The 18,646-nt window shown below is 45.9% G+C and overlaps 1 protein-coding gene across 7 annotated transcripts in view; it reads left to right on the top strand.

Annotated features, from left to right (window-relative positions):
• Specc1 (sperm antigen with calponin homology and coiled-coil domains 1) overlaps positions 1 to 18,646 on the top strand; it is a 271,073-nt gene that overhangs the window by 43,622 nt on the left and 208,805 nt on the right. Inside the window, exon 2 of one of the 7 annotated variants that reach the window (XM_052196811.1) lies at positions 6,476 to 6,559. The exons of the other annotated variants lie outside the window; for them this stretch is intronic. The gene's annotated coding sequence lies outside the window, so the exon portion shown is untranslated. The remainder of the gene's footprint in view (positions 1 to 6,475; positions 6,560 to 18,646) is intronic. 7 annotated transcript variants of the gene reach the window in all.

Here is an 18,646-nt window from a genome sequence, read left to right as displayed (position 1 = left end):
TTTAGGATTGATAAATTTATTTTCCAGCAGCAAAACGGAACATTTTTTTAAGGTTTGGTTTGGGCGAGGATCTAGGAAATTCTTGTTCTTTGGAGATCGGGTAGGTTTCTCACTGAGACATGAACTGAGCCCAGGCAGCTGTTGCTGCAGCTGCAGGGCGCTGGTCTGCGCTTGGCCTCTGGGGTGTTCTCCTGCCTTCATGCTTGCACATGCCTGAAGTGGAAACTTAAGGGTTCTTTGGAGAGTCAGTTGTGTCGGAAGGCATTTTGCTGGGGCAAACACATGAAGGTGTGTTTTCCTGAAGTGGACACAGGTGAAAGATTAAGGCAGACTTGTGAAGGAATGTTTAGCTGAAGCAGACACAGGAGAAAGGATGTTCTGCCAAAGCAAGCACATGGAAGGTCACATGACAAAGGAGTCTTTGCTAACAGCACACATGTATTTGTCTGCCTTACACTGCGTGGTTGAGCCGCATTTGTGGGGACTCCATAGAGAGAAGCACACCAAAACTCTTCCGGTGGTGCGCTGTAGTTTCTGCCACTTCTGTGGACTGGGGCTGATTGGGAGATTAATGTCAGCTGAGACAGTCACATGTGCTGAGGCAAGACCCATGGAGGACACATGATGTTTGGAAGGAGTGTAAATGGGATAGTGACCGAGGCAGAGCTAAGCTTGCTTACAGAGCTAGCTGTGCAACGCTTGTTGGTCTTGGGTTTTCTCTTCCCTGAGAGAGGCACAGCCAAGAACTTCTAGCGCGCCACCACTGCCGATTCCTGTTTGCTATCCTGACTTTACTTAACTGGACTGCTGGTGTATCCGTGAAGTGTATCTATGAGTGATGCAGCTGTTGCTGCTGACCTGTGAACTGAACTGCTGGATTTCCAGACAACATAGGCACGAGTTGCTCCCAAGAACCTTTCTAAAAAGGTCCACTTCCCCCCTGCCCCTGCCCCCATATTCTTTCTTTCCCACCACCCTCAGGTGGGTGGTGGGCTCCAAGGGAGGTTAAAGTGTTTAAGAACCATCATTAAAAATAAGATTTGAAAAAAATTAAAGTTACAGATGCTCTGAGTGGCATGGTTATCAGTTCCTCTGAAATGGCTGCAGTGCATGCAGAGGAGATCTACCACTGCTATAGTTAAGAAAGCCTTTCTCAGTCTGGTTGAGCTTGCTTTCTGCAATGTAAGCTATGGGGTTGTGCAAATAGGATCTGATGCTGTCGGGGTACATAAGCAACCTCATCTTAAAGTACAGTTTTCACTGTTACACAGTGCCAGTCCTCCCCAGCCCTTACATCTTAAGCAAGCAGCCAGTCATCAGCTAAAAGTCTAATTGTTGATAAAAAGAGACAGATAAAAACATTAATATTCAGGGCTGGAGAGATGACTCAGCAGTTAAGAGCACTGACTGCTCTTCTAGAGGTCATGAGTTCAAATCCCAGCAACCACATGGTGGCTCACAACCATCTGTAATGAGATCTGATACCCTCTTCTGGGGTGTCTGAAGATAGCTACAGTGTACTTATAGATAATAAATAAGTAGGTGGGAATGAGCGAGGCCAGAGCTGGGGGGGGACATTAATATTCACTGTTTACCATCATATTATTATAAATGCAAATGACCATAATACTGCCTTTCTTGAAGAAGTCTTTGACAAAAGAAGCAATATCTGCCATTAGTAAATTTTCTTGTTCTAAAGCGGTTGTTAGGTGTGGTGGCACACACCTTTAATCTCAGCACTCAGGAGGTATAGTCAGGTGGATCTCTGTGAATTTGAGGCCAGCCTGGTCTACAGAGTGAGTTCCAGGACAGCCAGGGCTACACAGAGAAACTCTGTCTCAAAAAACAAACAAACAAACAAACACAAAAAAAACCATACTGGGGTAGAGGGAAGCATTTATGTTCTATAGGTAAAAATTATGTAAGTAAATGTTACTCCACCAAATTGTCAAATATTTACTGTAGATAAACTTAAAAAGTCTAAAGAAAGTTCTTCTGTTACTGCATTAGTCAATGAGATCTTTCTTTCTTTCTTTCTTTCTTTCTTTCTTTCTTTCTTTCTTTCTTTCTTTCTTTCTTCCTTCCTTCCTTCCTTCCTTCCTTCCTTCCTTCCTTCCTTTCTTCCTTGTCTATTTACTTTTAAAGATTTATTTATTTCATGTATGTGAGTTGCTCTCCTCAGACACACCAGAAGAGGGCATCAAATCCTGTTACAGGGTGTTTTTGAGCCTCCTTGTGTTTACAGGGATTTGAACTCAGGACCTCTGGAAGAGCACTGACTGCCCTTAACCACCGAGCCATCTCTCCAGCCCTGTTCGCTTGATTTTTGAGACAGGATCTCTCTCTCTGCAGCCCCGGCTATCCTAGAACTTTGATTTGTACACCATGCTGGCCTGTCTCTATCACCCAAGTGCTGGGATTGAAGGTGTGTGGCACCACTGACCAGCTGAGAATCACTCTTAGTAAATATAAATTTATGATATGCATTTTCCAAAAGTATTAGTAATTGTTCAATATCACAAATTATTTCCAATATTATATTATCTTTTAAATTAAGATAGAATTCACTTGCCAAGTAATTCAGACCTTAAAAATCTTCCGTTTTCTTTGTTAGAACAAGATTCCTGAGTGGTGTCCCATGATGCAGTACAGAGCATCAGGAACTGCGTACCCTCACACAGGCTTTAGTTACACTCTGCTGGCGATGGGACAGTTCCATTTCTGTGTTGTGTATGGCAATTTACCACTGCAACTGCAACTCCAAGACTGGAGGATCTGTTGCCCTCTTCTGGTCTCTGTGGGTACTACACACATGATGAAGAGACAACACTTGTAGGCAAAACACTTATGCACATATAAAAGTAAAATACATACATATTCTTAAAGTTGATTATTCAGAGTGTAGCTGAGGATCCTGTCTTCAGGGACATCTCCAAAGCAACTGTCTCCAACCCTTATGTGCCTGCCAAGCTCTGTGCACAGCTGCATTGTTGTATGAGCTGCTGCTCTATCCATGGGAGGTGGTCAGACTCCAAGGAGGACTGAACTCCTGACCCAGGTTTAGACCTACCCTTCGACTTCCAACAGAGAGCCCATAACTGGATTTGTTTTTTGGAACAAGATCTCTTTGTGTAGTCCTGGCTGTCCAGGTATTTAATGTGTAGAGCAGGCTGGCCTGGACCTCATATGGGTCCTCCTGCCTCAAAACATATAGGATGCCTGTCCTTAAACCTTACTTTTTCAAGCTGAATTTTAAAACAAAAACCAAAAAAACCCAAACTTGTATCTTATGTGAGTGTGTATGTGTGCCGGCACAAGCACTCCCGAAGAGAACCGGCAGGAACTGGATCTCTCCCAGGGAGGCTCTGGGAAACTCAGGCTGTCAGGCAGGCCTAAGACCCTGGATGCTGAGCCATCTTGCTGGCCCACCTTTCAGGAATTTCAGCGATGCTTTGCAGTTAGCAGTGAGTGTGTCTTATTTATTAGAAAACACTTCAGTGTTTCTAATTCATATAAGTGTATGTTTATATCATGTGTGAGTGTATACATGCCTATGTATGGTGTGTGCACAGATATGTGGAAGCCAGAGGACCACTCTGGGTTTTATTCCCAGGAGGGCTGTTCACCTCCTCGGAGACAGGGTCTCCTTAGTCCAGAGTTCTCCAGTTAGGTTGGACGAGCGAGGCAGCAAGCCCCAGGGATCCTCCTGCGCCTGACTGTCTGGTGCTTGCAAGCACGAGCTGCCACACCTGGCATTTGTACAGCGGCTCGGGGTCAGACTCGGGTCCTTCCCAAGCATGCTCTTTACCCCGGAGCCATCACAGAAACGAATCGTTTTCTGGGCGCATCAGGAGTTCCTACCGCAGGGGTATAGACACACAGCTGATGCCACACCTCGCTCTTGTTTCTGTGATCTCACTGGGGCCTTTGGGCTGTAGATATCCCTGTCTGTCTCATGTTGATAGATGGTTTACAGTGCCCTCCCTTTTCTTCTCTTGCATGAATTTCCCGACTAAAACCTCCTGTGCATTGTTGACTAGACATAGGGAGAACAGAGCAATCTGGTCCCATTTCTGGTCCCAAAAGAAGAATTTCTGAAGTTCACACTGCATGTGATGTTGGTTGTGGGTATTTTGTAGTTTCCCTTTGCCACGCTGAGGACATTCCCTTTTATTCCTAGTGGTTGAATTTTGTTTTTTTTTTAAATCATAAAAGTTTGGGGATTTTTTTTTCAAGTGTTTTTTTCAATATTTGTTGAAATGGTTGTGTGGGTTTTCTCTTTTAGTCTTTTAATTTGAACTATGTTGTCACTGCTAATCAGAATTATGTCTGATTTTCATTTGTGATAGTCAGTCTAAAATTCCTGCTATAAATCTACTTTGGCCACAGTACAATATGGTTTGTATACACTTCTAGATTTAATCTCAGAATTCTGTTTTGCTATGTGGATTGTTTTTAGGCACTAGGGAGTGGATTCAGAGCCTTGTGAATGCCAGGCGAATGCTCTACCACCGAGCTGTGTCCCCACGTCCCCAGCCACTGTTATTTGGATCGTAAACGATCCTCAAAAGCTCACGTGTCAAAAGCCTCATCTCTAGCACAGGAGTATGGAAAGATGAGGCCTTTGGGAGTCGACTGGGCTAGGGATGCCCTGACCTTGTGGGTGGATTAATTGATTTGTGCATCTATAACTGAAGAGGCTCTGGGAGATGGTGGGACATACAGGAGGTGGAGCCCAATTGGGAAAATTCAATTAGCACATTCTTTTCTTTAAAAAAAAGTTACTTATTATTATTATATGTATGTGTGTGTGTGTGTGTGTGTGTGCATGTATGTATGTATGTATGAATGTATGAGTGTGTGCATGCTAATGCTTGGGGGATGGGGTGGAAATCAGAAGACAATATGAATTTTGTTCTTCCCTTTCATGTTTGTGTGTGCTCTGGGGACCTGACTCAGGTGCCTGTCAAGCACAGACAGCGAGTACTTTTACCCCTAGCTGTCTCACTGGCTCTGGGATCCTGCTCTTGACCCCAGCCCTATGGTCCTCTTGTTTTCCTAACTGCCATGGGAGAAGCAACTTGGCTCTGTCTTGCACTATCTGCCGCAGTACAGGACCAGAAACACTGGCCCGGAGCAGCTGTGCATTGAATCTTCTGAAGCTTTGTGCCGACAAAGCCTTTCTTAAATCTGACTAACATATTCAGTGCAGGTAAAGTATCTTTTCTGACCACGGCGTAAGGGTGAATTATCTGAACATCCTGTAAGGTGATCGATTAGACTTTTGATTGCTTTATTCATTGTTGTCTATTATCAAGGTCACCCTGACCACAGTTGTTCGCAAGGCTTTGTATATCTAGTCATTATTTTTGTCGTAACTATGATTAAAGTGCCCAGTCGATGCGGCATGACGGAGGAAGGGCTTGACTTAGCTGTCTTTTGGGAGCGTCTCAGTTCATCAGACGTGGATATAATAGGAGCTCATTGCTGCTTCTCCATGTGGCCAGGGCCAGGTGTTAGAAAAAGCTCCAGATGGAACCAGAATCCAGTAAAGGACCACCTCCAGTGACTTCAGCCAAGTTCCATGCCCTAAAGGTTTCACAACATCCCAAAACATCACCACCAGCCAGGGACCATGTGCTCAAACACGGGAACCTGTGGAGGATACCTCACCCTGAGGCAGGATACAGCCTTCACGTACGGTTATTGAGTAGCCTGCATTTGCACCACAGGACAACTGAACCAAAGGCTGTGGGTGCATGTCTGTTTGTCCCGTCTTGTCATAGACTTCTTATATTTTATTTATGGTGGAATCTGCCTCATAGGCTGTGTTCTTGGTGTTAACCATCACAGAATTTCCTGCACATTTGCTATGAGGCGTAGTTGCCCCAGAGGGCAGCAGTAGCGGGTGGGCACAGGGGCTTGCTGAGTTTATTAGAGGCCACGAGGAAGGACGTGCCGTTTGGGAGTTTCATGAATTAAAAATTAAGTATGAGCCTATTTATTTAGGATTTAAAAAGAAATCACAATAAATTCCTGAAGGTGCTGTAGTTAACAGGCTTCAGATCTTTCCGTCGAGTCCAGAGCCTGCTCAGAAGAGCTTCCTGGTTCCTGATTTCCTGTCAACCCAGAGCTCCACAGACAGCAGCACTCCTGAGGGCCCAGAAGCTCGAGGGTAGACTGCCTTTTTCTTTTGGTTCTGTGTCTCAGGGTATTTGTACTTGCCTCTTGTGGAGTTGAAGTTCCCTTTTATTCCCAGCCAGCCGACATCTTTACATTTTTAATTTTGGAGAAGTCTAAATTAAATATTTGGCACCCAGTCAGAGAGAAATTTGATTTTGCATCATGTGTATATGTGAACTTATAAGTGTGTGGGGGGGGTGGGAGGGGAGAGGGAGAGGCATGGGGAGTAGAGCCCGCCTGCTTCCTGAGCAGGCCTTGCCCAAGCGCTGGCTGAATGTGGTTTTCCTCTCAGACAGCAACTGGCTCAGAATAGAGCAGCGGCTTTACTGACTGAGGCCGGCAGCTCCTAGGAGGGAAGAGAAGCGAGGACTTTACAGTAAGTATGAAGCTGGTTATTAATTAAGATTGGGGTGAAAGATCTCAGGGGATGGCTCTGACTGGAGGACAGGTCTTGCTGCACCCATAGTCCCGAAGCTGCTCACACAGCAGCCGTGTCGTCCTCTGTTGTGCGGGGACTGCGGAAGCTAACACTACTTGCCTGCTTTGGGGGCTGACTGTGCGTTTGATACTCATCATATACTATCTTGGGAGGAAAACAGTCTTCCTGTGAGTCATTCTTTCTTCCCCATCATGCGAAGTCAGGATGATTCATGCTCAAGTTACTGTATGAACTTCTGCCAAGAAGCCTTCTCCCTGGGCACTAGTCACTTGAAATGCAGAGCCCCCTCCTTGTAAGTAAGGTGGCTAGACCAACTTGGTGCATTCTTTTGGATAAAGGTAGAGAAGTCTAAAGTCCTGCTGAGAAAATCTTCCAGCTCGATGGGTTCTTGGAAATTCTGGAGTCATTAGCATGTGGAGTTTGACCTTGCATCTAGCAGAGGAATAAATTCTGTTCCAGTGCTGAACATCTGGACCAAACTTTGTTTGTGGGGTCTGGAATTGGATACTAAAGAAACCCCAGATGGCAGAATTTCAAAGTGATAAAAGAACAGCAGTTGTGGCTGTTCTAGGAAGCTATGTGTTCATGGTTTTTTTCTGTGACCGTCTTCCCCGACCCTGCAGAAAGCTGTCAGTTCTTTGCTGTATCTTCCAAAGGCTTCTGGATTTCTATTCTTAGGTTCCACTCTGTTTTCTGGGAATGGAGCTTGGGCTTTGATTTCCTTTTCCGGTCCACTTGGACTTTTATATTGGGATGATTTAGCTCAGTAATGCGAGAGTTCATATTGTAAGTGGTGAAATGCATCATTCCTTTCGGCACCTTTGCGTTCCGGATGAGTTCGTGCAGCGGCTGCCGGAGTTCTCATCCTGGTGGCTCCTTTTGTCCCAGTAAATCCCAAAGGTCCATTCTCTACACTCGCTGTGTCTTGGGGTTTTTTAGAGTAGCTGCTTCTGCTTCCTAGGACCTTCCCCTTGCCGAATGAGTTACTGTCAAGTGCCATCTAGACAGAAACTCCTAAAGGCCGAGGAGCGTGCCAAAGGAGCCACACTCAGCTCTCATGGGAAACTCCGGAATCGGAAATGAACTCTTGCACGTAAGCGCTCCTCTTTTAAAAACCCATCTCCGTTTTATTTCTCAAGTGTTAAATGACAAAGGTAATATTTTAGAGTTCTCACCCTGGAACAGGCAACTGCCGTGTGCTTTGTAAGCAGGGTCCAGCCATTCATAGCCCCTGGGGCAGCTAGCTTTGTGGCCCTGACTTCACGTGTGAGGTGGGCACAGCCGGATGAGGCAGCCAGGCAGACAGGTGACACTGCAGGCTTGATGGGAAGTCTTGACTTCCTGGTCCAGGGTTTGGCTCTGATACCACAGCAAAGAGCTATTTGGTTATTGCTTACCCTCCCTGACTCTTTTTTTTTTTAAAAGTAGTTTTGAACCCAGGTATCCCTCAACAGAAGAGTGGATGCAAAAAATGTGGTATATATACACAATGGAGTACTATTCAGCCATTAGAAACAATGAATTCACGAAATTCTTAGGCAAATGGATGGAGCTGGAGAACATCATACTAAGTGAGGTAACTCAGACTCAAAAGATGAATCGTGGTATGCACTCACTAATAAGTGGATATTAACCTAGAAAACTGGAATACCCAAAACATAATCCACACATCAAATGAGGTACAAGAAGAACGGAGGAGTGGCCCCTGGTTCTGGAAAGGCTCAGTGAAGCAGTATAGGGCAAAACCAGAACAGGGAAGTGGGAAGGGTTGGGTGGAAAAACAGGGGGAGGGAAGGGGGCTGATGGGACTTTCGGGGAGTGGGGGTCTAGAAAAGGGGAAATCATTTGAAATGTAAATAAAAAATATATCGAATTTAAAAAAATCTAAAAAAAAAAAAAGAATAATTACCAACGGGGGTGGGGTGGGGGGGGAAGTAGTTTTGTGTTTTTAAGACTGGATTTCTCCGTGTAGCCTCGACTGTCCTGAAACTCCGTCTGTAGATGAGGTTAAATTTTCTAAGCTAAAGAAAACAAACCCAGGTCTATAGTGATTCATGCCTTTGATCCTATCACCTCAGAATGCAGAGGCAGGTAGACCCCTGTGAGTTCGGGACAAGTCTGACTCAATACTCAATCAATTAAATAATTAATTAATTGAATAAAACCCTAAAAATTAGGTTGCTGTTTTTCTTCTCCCCCACCCCTCCCCCCACCCTCCTTCCTCCCACCCCCACCACCATTCCATTTTCCATCCTTCCCCCCTCCCTTCTTTTCTTGCTTCCTTCCATTTCTTGCATTATAACTAATACTTCAGTAACTTCCTTTGATGTTTCCCACACTTATGGGTTATATCAGTGTAGAACCCACTGATAGATTCAGACTTGGGAGACTTTGGCTTTGGTGGGAAGGTGGGAAGTGGGTCCGGGTTAGGATGACAGCCCTGAGGTGAGCCTTGCTCAGGCCCCTGCCTGTTAACCCTTGCTCTGGTTTCTTCATGAGAAGAGCAGCCACCCCCTCCCCAAATCCAGTCACGTGCTGAAACTCTCAAAGAGAAGGAGATCCTTGCTGCTGCAGTTTCTATCAGGCACTTGGTCACAGCTTGATGTCAGTCATAATGTCATAGTGTCATGGTGGTGCCAGCTCCTTTCCCAGCTCAGTGTTAACCTTCTAGAGGGTTTTCATGGATCTGGAAGGGTGCCAAGTGGTGACAGCACTTCTTGTCCCTCCTGAGGGTTCCCTTTCGGTCCCCAGCAACACTCCAGGGAGCTCACAGCAGTTCCGGGGTGTCAGGGTATCTGCCATGTCTTCTGCCCTCTGCAGGTACCAGTATTTACCCACCCTCCACATATGCATAATTAAAGGAAAGCAAATCTTATATTGGAATTTGGTAGATGATGGCTTAACCATATACAAGACCCTGGTTTTAATAAGTAAAACCCCTAAAATAAATAGTAAATAAATAAAATAAAGTGATCTACTGGAAAACCGTGTGGTCATTCAGTATTTTTCCACAGTTGAAACTGTTCTGCTTTTTCTGAGGCTTCTCTTTTAAGGGATTTATTTTCTTCTAGCATTTACTCTGCTGAGTAATGTGGAAGGTAGATTTAAGCTGACATTTAAAAATAATACTGAACTGTTTTCCCAATATCATTTATAAGTAACCCCATGCTCTCTGATATATTTTTAAAGATGTGTGTGTGTGTGTGTGTGTGTGAATATGAGTGCAAAACCTGCAGAGGCCAGAAAAGAGTGCTGCATCCTTTGATGCTGGTATTGCAGGTGGTAGTGAGCTCCCAAATGTGACTCTGAGAGCTGGGATGGGTGTCCCAGCAGGAGGCGCTCTCTCCAGCGTCCCTGTTGATATTTCATAATGTCTCTCCATTTTTTGTTTTGTTTTTTTGTTTTTTATTTTGAGACAGGGTTTCCCTGTGTAGCCTTCACTGTTCTGGAACTGACTCTGTAGACCAGGCTGGCCTCAAACTCAGAAATCTGCTTCTGAGTGCTAGGATTTCATAATGGTTTGGGATAATCTGGTGTGTGTGTGTGTGTGTGTGTGTGTGTGTGTGTGTGTGTGTGTGTGAGTGAGTGTGTGTGTGTGTGTGTGAGAGAGAGAGAGAGAGAGAGAGATGCATTTCTATCTCATTAGCACATGGTAACTTATTCTTTTGTGATATATAGGGAGAATGGAATGTTTAAAATAATTGTGTCAAAATAAGGAACTAAATAACTAGATAAGGTTGGATTTTGGAGGTGAAGAAATAAAACTACACTCAAACACACATGTGTGCGCGCACACATATAGTCTGGTGTGTATAATGTGTAGAGGGTATGTAAAGTATGCATGTATGTATACTGGATGCACAAGTATTTTATTGAGTCAAATGTATAGTTCTTTTTGGCTTAGGAAAATCCACTGTGTAATCTGAAGACTCCACACATTAGGAACTGCTACCCCATAAAGACAGGCTAGTGCCTGGGGGAGCACGTAAAACAGGACCTGAGACTGCTGTGTAATGAAGAACTCCCATGCATCAGAACAAATGAACAGGAAAAATGGGCAGCATTTACAAGTAGGTGATTCCCGGGAGAGTAAATATGATGTTCAGTCTCATAGTCACAGGAGGGGCGCAGTATGTCACATGCAGTGCACTGCAGTGCCATTGGCAACACTGACAACATGAATAATATAAATGACAAGAACATGTGGGGGTCCAGAGCGAGCGGGGCCAGAGTGAGTGGGGCTGGAGAGAGTGGAGCTAGGGAGAAAAAAGAATGTATGGATGTGTACATTAGCAACAAAGAACTAGATAGTGAGTTCTAGATTAGTCATGGCTACATAGTGAGACCAGTTACAAAAAGAAAAAGACAAGACCATATATTTTGTGTAACCATGCACATGTGTGCACATGCAGGTTTTTGTGTGCTAGCATGCAGAGGCCACAGGTTAACATCAACCATGAGTTTTCCTCAGGGGTGACAGATTCTGTCACCATACCCGGAGCCCACTGGTTTGGCTAGCAGAGATGGCTGTCTCCACCTCCCCGGCACTGGGATTCCAGGCACGTGCCACCATGCCTGGGAGCTGGGCTCAGAACTCAGCGCCTCATGCTTGCAGGCTAAGAGCTTTACCCACTGAGCATCTTACCAGCCCAGCGCTGGTCATTTTAAAGTAAGATTATATGGTGCCATCAAATTATGTTTAAATTATTAGTTGTGTTAAGAAACATCATTATTTTTATATATTCATAAGAATTCATTTTAAAAAGCAATAGATGTCTGTGATATTTCCTCCAAAGAAGGATGTAGACGCAGGGCAAGTCCACTTTCTCTTTGGGGTGGCTATACTTCAGTGTTGGAATTTCTTATGAGTCTGTGTTTGTATATTTGTGTAACATAAATAGATAATCAGGAAATTTCTCAGGCCCACAGGCAGGAAGGATCCCAGATGTAGAAGCCTGGCGTTGGGAAAGTAGACGGCAGGTTTTAATATCAGGGAGCACTTGGGAGGCAAGGGGAGCCTGAATTAGGTTACAGGAGAAGCAGCGGCGTGGGACTCACTGAGGAGGCAGAACACCAAGCACTGGGGACTGGGGCGGGGCGGGTTGCTGGAGTGATGCTTGTGCTTCCCTGCTTTGTCCCTGTCCCCAGGGCTTTCTGAGGTGACTGCCAACTGAGCTCAGCAGCATTCTAGGGTCACTTGTCTTTTATCCCTCCATTTAAAAGCTGCCACCTGAGGTTCAAAATAACCCTTTATCCGGTTTCCTAATCCGTTTCCTGTTGCTATAACAGAAGGCGGGACACCAAGTACTTTATATATAAAACAGCAGTTCTTAGCGCACAGTTTTGGAGGCTAAAGTACAAGATGTGCAGCCCATGCAGTCAGCCCGTGCTGAGGGCGGGCTAGCTAGATGACAGCATGGTGGGTGGCCTCATGGAGGGAGGGAGCTTGGACACCAGGAGTATTATGTTAATCGCTTCTGGAGGGAGCCAGCCTCCAACCACCTGGCCAGCTCCTGTCAGGTCCCATTTCTTTAAAATTTTGTTTTAAATTTCCTTCCTTCTTTCCTTCCTGCCTGCCAACCTTTTTTTCTTCCTTTTTTTTTTTTTTTTTTTTTTTTTTGACAGGGTCTCACTGGTTAGCTCTGGCTGCCTCAGAATGGGCCTGGTAGACCAGGTTGGCCTTGAACTCACATAGATCACCTGCCTCTGCTCCCCTAGTGCTAAGATTAAAGCCACTGGTTGCTGACCAGCCTCAATTCTGTAAAAACAAAGAAACAAACAGCGACTGTGCCAAGCCCCATCTGTGCTGCTTACAGGCTCCTGTGTGGGGTCGCTCACTGGCGCACCATCAGCCTAGCACAGAACTCCCCACCGAGGCAGGTTCTAGATCCTTCCCGCTTCCTCCTCAGATGTTGACTGGTTTGATCTTATGCAGGTCTAGTGCAGGCAACCACAGCCACCATGAACTCATGAGCGCAGAGGTCCTGTCCCATCCAGAAGATGCTCCCTGTCCAGCCCCCACCCCTAGTCTCTGGCTCTGAGAGTCATTGTGGATGAACACTCCCCTGACATTCATTCTCTACACTGTGATCTGATGTGAGTTTCTGCCTTAACCATTATCCATGACACAGAGAGACTTCTCTGATTAACTGTGTTAATACAGAGATAAAGATTTGGAGGACAGTTTGATACTGTGACCACTGAGCAAAATGACTTAGTAGATTTACTGTTGGCAAATCCTGTTACATCAGTGCCATCATACTGGGGACCAGATCTTTGGAGGGTGTATGCAGACTGTACCATCTAGTTAAATACCCAGCAGGCACTGGTACCCAGTCTGCACCAGGCAGCATCATGCTTGGGACATAAGGGGGTGTTGGCATGAGGAAGAATGGAGACACATACACACTGAAGAGTTTCTTTAGCTACTGTGAGTGTCGCTATGAAGTCACCTTGAGGATGCTGTGTGGAAGAGTTGCAGAGGAGGGACATGAAGAAGGGCAACTCTGGGAAGCACCTGCAGTGTGTCTGCATCTTTACCAGGGACTCTCCAACCTCTCCAACCTGATGCAGACCCCTCACCTCAAGCTAATCCCACCACCCCAGTTCTTTTGTCAACTTTTCTTCTCCAGGACTACAGGACTTAATCCCTCTTCTCACGGTTGTTGCCACTGCCTCCTAGACTTCTGCAATTCCCCCAAAACTTACATTATTAACAGATGGAAATGCCGAATTACCGTGTGAGAAACAAGGAGAGGGAAATGAAGCCAAACATAACAATTAAAATTTAAAACGCCCCGTTGGGAAGGCTAAAGGCAGGGTGGGTTCAGTCACAGAGTGCGCTGTTTATAAGGAGGAAGGAAATGTATTAGGCTGAGCCAGTAACTGTGCTGCCGGACGGATGGCAGAAAGAGAGGCTGGGAGACATCTATTAATTCTGCATAATTCTGCATGAGGTAAGTCAGTAATGCATTACAACTTGGGGAGCAGGGGTCCCCTGAGGCAGGTACAGGTCCGTGTGGAAGTCATACCTGGTTGCTGTGTTAACAGTCTCCGCATGAGAACTGAGAGGGCCTGAAATAATCAGCTCTGCTTCAGAAAAAAAGTTGAGTAGCCTTTCCTGCCTCCCCTACGGGAGCAGAGGGAGGGAGAGAAAGGGGAGATTAAAGGTAGGATATCTCAAGAGATGCTTTTAGGTTGTAAGTGTCCACTGAGCCCAGCCTTGTAAGGACCTCTGGGGTACTCAGGCCCCCAAGGCCCTGTGGTCAGTGTCCTTTCCTGATGGCTTCATATGCTGCTGGAACCCTTGAATGGGGCGACGCCGACCCTGCTTGTGCTGCTGTGTCACTTGCTGGTCTCGTGGACCTTCTGTGAGGAGGGCTGTGTCCCTCTGTCAGGACCGGGGCATGGTCTCCTGAGGTCACCTGCAGCGCTGAGCACTGCCTGCCTGACCCCCAGCTGTGATGTGTCCTTCTCTAATGCTGCTGTTCCCCCCACCACAGAGGATGTTACTCAGAACCTTTCCCTCCTCCCTTGGGCGTGTCCCTTCTTGGGTAAGCTCTTCCCTTTTTTGACAGTCTGTATTTTCTGTTCCCTGTATTGGACCATGAACCCAGGTGGGAGGGGTGAGACTGACCTTGCCCATCCTGGTGCCCTGATGCCTGCTCCAGTGCCTGAGGAACACTCGGCAGTCCCAGAATGCTTGCTAGACAGGTGACAGAATAAAGCCATCCAGCTGTTGTGTTCTTTTAGGACCCGACCTTTCGTCTCCCAGTGTAGCATGCCCATAATCCTAGTACTCAGGAGGCAGAGGCAGGAGAATCTCTGTGACTTTGAGGCCAGCCTGGTTTACAGAGTGAGTTACAGGACAGCCAGGGCTACACAGAGAGACTCTGTCTTCAAACAAGCAAACAAGCAAACAACACCCCAAAACAGATGTATTTGTTGTTGAAGGACTTGTTTACATCTTCTTAGCGTGGCCGTACTGCTGTTATTGCTGTAGCTCTTATTATTATTATTATTATTATTATTTTGGTTGAATCTCATCAGCTCTTTGCAAACTTAAAAATCAAGTGCTTTCCAGGTTCATGTTTTGTGGCTTTTAGTTTCTTAGCAGCATCTTTTGAAGAACAGAAGTTTATATTTGATAAGTTCAAATCTATGAGGAGTTTTGTTTTTGTTTTGTTTATTTGTTTGGATTTTTTGTTTTTTGAGGGTTTTTTTGTGTTTTTTTTTTTGTTTTTGTTTTTGTTTTGTTTTGGTATTTTGAAACAGGGTCTCATGTAGCCCAGACTGACTTCACCGGGTGGTCAATGTAACTTTAGACTCCTGGGCACTGGGAGGATCCTAGATTATATTTTACCAATCATGCATTTGGCCTCATGCCAGAGGACTTGCACTTAGAATCTTGCCTAACTCGTGGTCACAGAGACTTCACCCTGCTCTCTCAGATTCTTTCTGGTCTTAGATTTCAAGTTTCAGTCTGTGATCCACCTTTAAATGTATTGCGGTGCAGAAGCTGGAGCAGAAGACTGACCACTAATGAGTCCTTCTCTCTCCAGGGCATCTGGGCTGTGGTGGGGACTTTCCTGAGGTGAACGAGTGGCTGGGGAACTTGGGCACAGGGTGCTGGAAGGACCTGTCGTCTAAGGTCTGTTCCCCAGAGAAGGGAGTTAGGAAGAAAGGACGCAGGGAAGGGAAGCCTGTTGTTCTAGGGTCTAAGTGGCCTTGGTGGGGGTAGGGTCTGGATGATGGTTTCCCTGCCATGGCTGTGCCTGGGGTCTGTGGGCCAAGAGGCTGGCAGGAGTGGACAGAAGAGAGCCAGGGCCCCATATGCGACACTCAGCGTCTCCTACTCTGAAGTAAAGAGCTGGTGGCTTTAGGACAGACCCATGCCAGACTTGTGGACAGTCAGGTGTGAGTCTTCGTAACAAGCCCACCCTCAGGAAGCAGGGCTGTTATCTAACTGTCTGTGTCCCACCGCTCCAGGAGCAGATCACGTAGCGATGCTATACTCACTGTCCCTGTAGAGTTACTTTTGAGGATGATGCAAGGAGTGGGTTACAATCAGGTAATCTGCGAGCAGCCGACAGAATCATCCCTTGATGCGTGGGTTTTATATGTATTTAAAACACAACCTGAGAAGCATTTGCTGCCAGGATGGGGCATAATGCAGGCGCTGAATACGTTACCCTGCAAAGCACAGCAGTTGCTTTCATTAGCCAGCTGGCACTCCGGGAAGATAGCTAAAGCCTGCGTGTTAGGAAAAAAGGGTTCAGGAATGCAAGAACAAAAAAGAAATAGCTGTGTCACCGATTTCAGTTAATCCGGCAACAATAAAGACATCAGGACTCACCATGCTTTGAGAAGGGACAGCCACCCACAGCCCTATGGGTGTGTGAGGGCCAGACTTTCTCTGTTCACCAGGGAACAGTGGGTATCCTTGACACTCAGGACACCATGGTGACAATGCAGCTATAAATGAGGTCCCAGGGTTCTCCATGTCTTTCGAAGCTCCTTTTATAGTCTGCCTTCCCTGGCTGTTCAGGGTTGATCCCAGGAGTGATGTTAATTACTACACAGACTCCACATAGCTTTTGTTCCCAGCCCGCACACTTCCTGGGGTGGCTGAGGTCTCTGCTGTATACAGCCCTGCAGGCATTCTGCAGCTTTGGGGACCAAGATGGGGGCCAACCCCAAGGTGTGTTACCTCCATCCCTTGAGCAGTGCGGCTCTTACCACCAGGGGCCTTTGTAGCTTCAAGGTGCTGGAGCCAAGTTGTCAGGGAATCCCAGAGGGCATGGGGAGCATGCTGGGAGAAGACTGACTTTCCTGAGGAAATAGATCTTTCATTGTCTTGCAACCCAGTTCCTACCTCCCTTTCTAATCCTAGATTGGGAGTGCTCCCAGGAAGCCTTTCGGCCTCACAGATGGACAGACAGACTCCCTGACACCTGGGCCACAGCATTCCATGTGGCAGAGGTTCAACTGAGGTTCTCTCTATGCTTAGCTCTTCAACTTGCAGGCTGTTTCCACTGAGGATTCATTGCTACCTGACAGGAGACCTTCATGAACGTATTAGAGTCTGTAGGACTCTGGAGACGGCATGTCCGAGAAATGGCCATCCTGGAACAGGAGGCAAGGGGAACCGAAGACTAGTCTTGTTCTTTCTCTGGCAGTTCTGAGTTTTACTGTGCTTAGCATTTACTTTATTTGATTGCATATCTTCCCCTGATATACCTACTATTGCGTGGATTTGCATGTATGAGCACACACACACACACACACACACACAGAGTCAGCGATCGAGTTATCTTGGGCATTTGTTCCGTGAAACCCCTCCTGGGCGTTCTCAGGAAATAATGGTTAAAATATCAGAATAAATGAGCCGTTGGGGGATGTCTCATGTGACCTGTGGAGCTTATATTGGTTTGGTATGTTCCCTCCATGATGACAAGGTGACACCAGCTCTCTGAATCTGAAGGGGTTGTAGCTCACACCTATCAGCATTCCAGAGGTGGGAAGACACATTCTCTCTCTCTCTCTCTCTCTCTCTCTCTCTCTCTCTCTCTCTCATCTTCTATCTATCTATCTATCTATCTATCCATCCATCTATCCATCTATCCATCTGTCTGGAGACAGTCCCACTGTGTAGCCCTGGCTAGCTTGAAATTCACTGAGATGTCCCCTGCCCCTGCCTTCTTAGTGCTGGAAATAAAAGTATGGGCCACCACACCTTGGGAAGATAGTGATTTTGAGGTCAGATAGTGTGACTCTGTCTGAAAGAACAACACAGTGTGCGTTTGGGTGGCATGCTTCTACAGTGTCCTGCTCCCTTAAAGTGTGAGGACACTTGTTTTTTTTTTTTTGTTTTTTTTTTTTTTTTGAGATTCTTGTGACCTTCATTTGCAATATATCTAGCATGAGGCAGGCATGGTTTCTCTGCTGATGACTTCCTGCGATCAGAGAGGCAGTGGAGAAAGACAAAAGCAGTGGATGCCTGACTGTGGCACTTTGTGAAGTCCGCCGAACTCCAGAGGGCAGTACTGGAGCTTAGCAGGAGGCAGGCAAGCCTATCTGTGTAACCAGCCTTTTCTGAGGGTACCAGACTGTGTTTTCCTTGCCATGCTCAAAGTGTAACAGTTATTACAGAACATACCAGCTAGCATGTGGCATACATAGACTTTAGACTCTACTCTGAGGGGAAACATTTCATTCTCAAAAATAAAATAAAATAAAATAAATCCCCATCTTCCTGTTTCCAGTAGTCCTGAATGTTAGGTATTTTTTTCCTATGGGGTCAAAAGGTACCTAAGTATACAATTGCAACTGGAAAAAAAGAACCAGGTATTGGCAGATTTTCTGTTTTCATTTGTATGTTAATTTTTAATATAAAAGCAAAATGTAAAACATTAGAGTAAGTCAAAACATTTCAATGAACTCATTTCAACAGTACAGCTTTGTAATTGTACATACACCTGTTAAAAGTTTCTGGACAATGCCAGCATTTGAAATTTGAATGAAAAGAAGTAAATTTCTTATTCTCATTCTCTCTTCTTCTCCCTTTCTCTCCCTCTTTTCTCCCTCTCTCCCTTTCTTCTCCCTCCTCTTCTTCCTCCTCCTCCTCCTCTTCTTCCTCTTCTTTTTCTTTGAGGCAGGGTCTCCCTATGTAGTTCTAGTTGTCCTAGAGCTCATTATGTAACTCTGGATATCCTAGATTCACTCTGTAGACCAGGCTAGCCTTGAACTCATAGAGATCCTCCTGCCTCTGCCTCCTGAGCACAGGGATGAAAGCCATGCAGCACCATGCCTGGCTATAAGTAGCTTTCTTACTGAAGGCCAACAGAGGGGGAACTAATAGATGTGGTCCTGCGGGCAGCCTTGCCTCTCAAAGGCTTTTGTCATATTGTCACAGAGCGTCAGTGGTTCATGTGGAGTTGGAGGGCACAGACGTTTTTCTGGGTGGGAGAGGCAGTGGGCCTCGCAGTTCTTGCATTGTTTCTAAAGGAAATATCCAAAAAGTGA

This window comes from Apodemus sylvaticus, chromosome 10 (assembly GCF_947179515.1).
Source record: "Apodemus sylvaticus chromosome 10, mApoSyl1.1, whole genome shotgun sequence".
NCBI classification, from domain to species: Eukaryota; Metazoa; Chordata; class Mammalia; order Rodentia; family Muridae; genus Apodemus; species Apodemus sylvaticus.
This window is presented reverse-complemented; position numbering and strand designations above follow the sequence as displayed.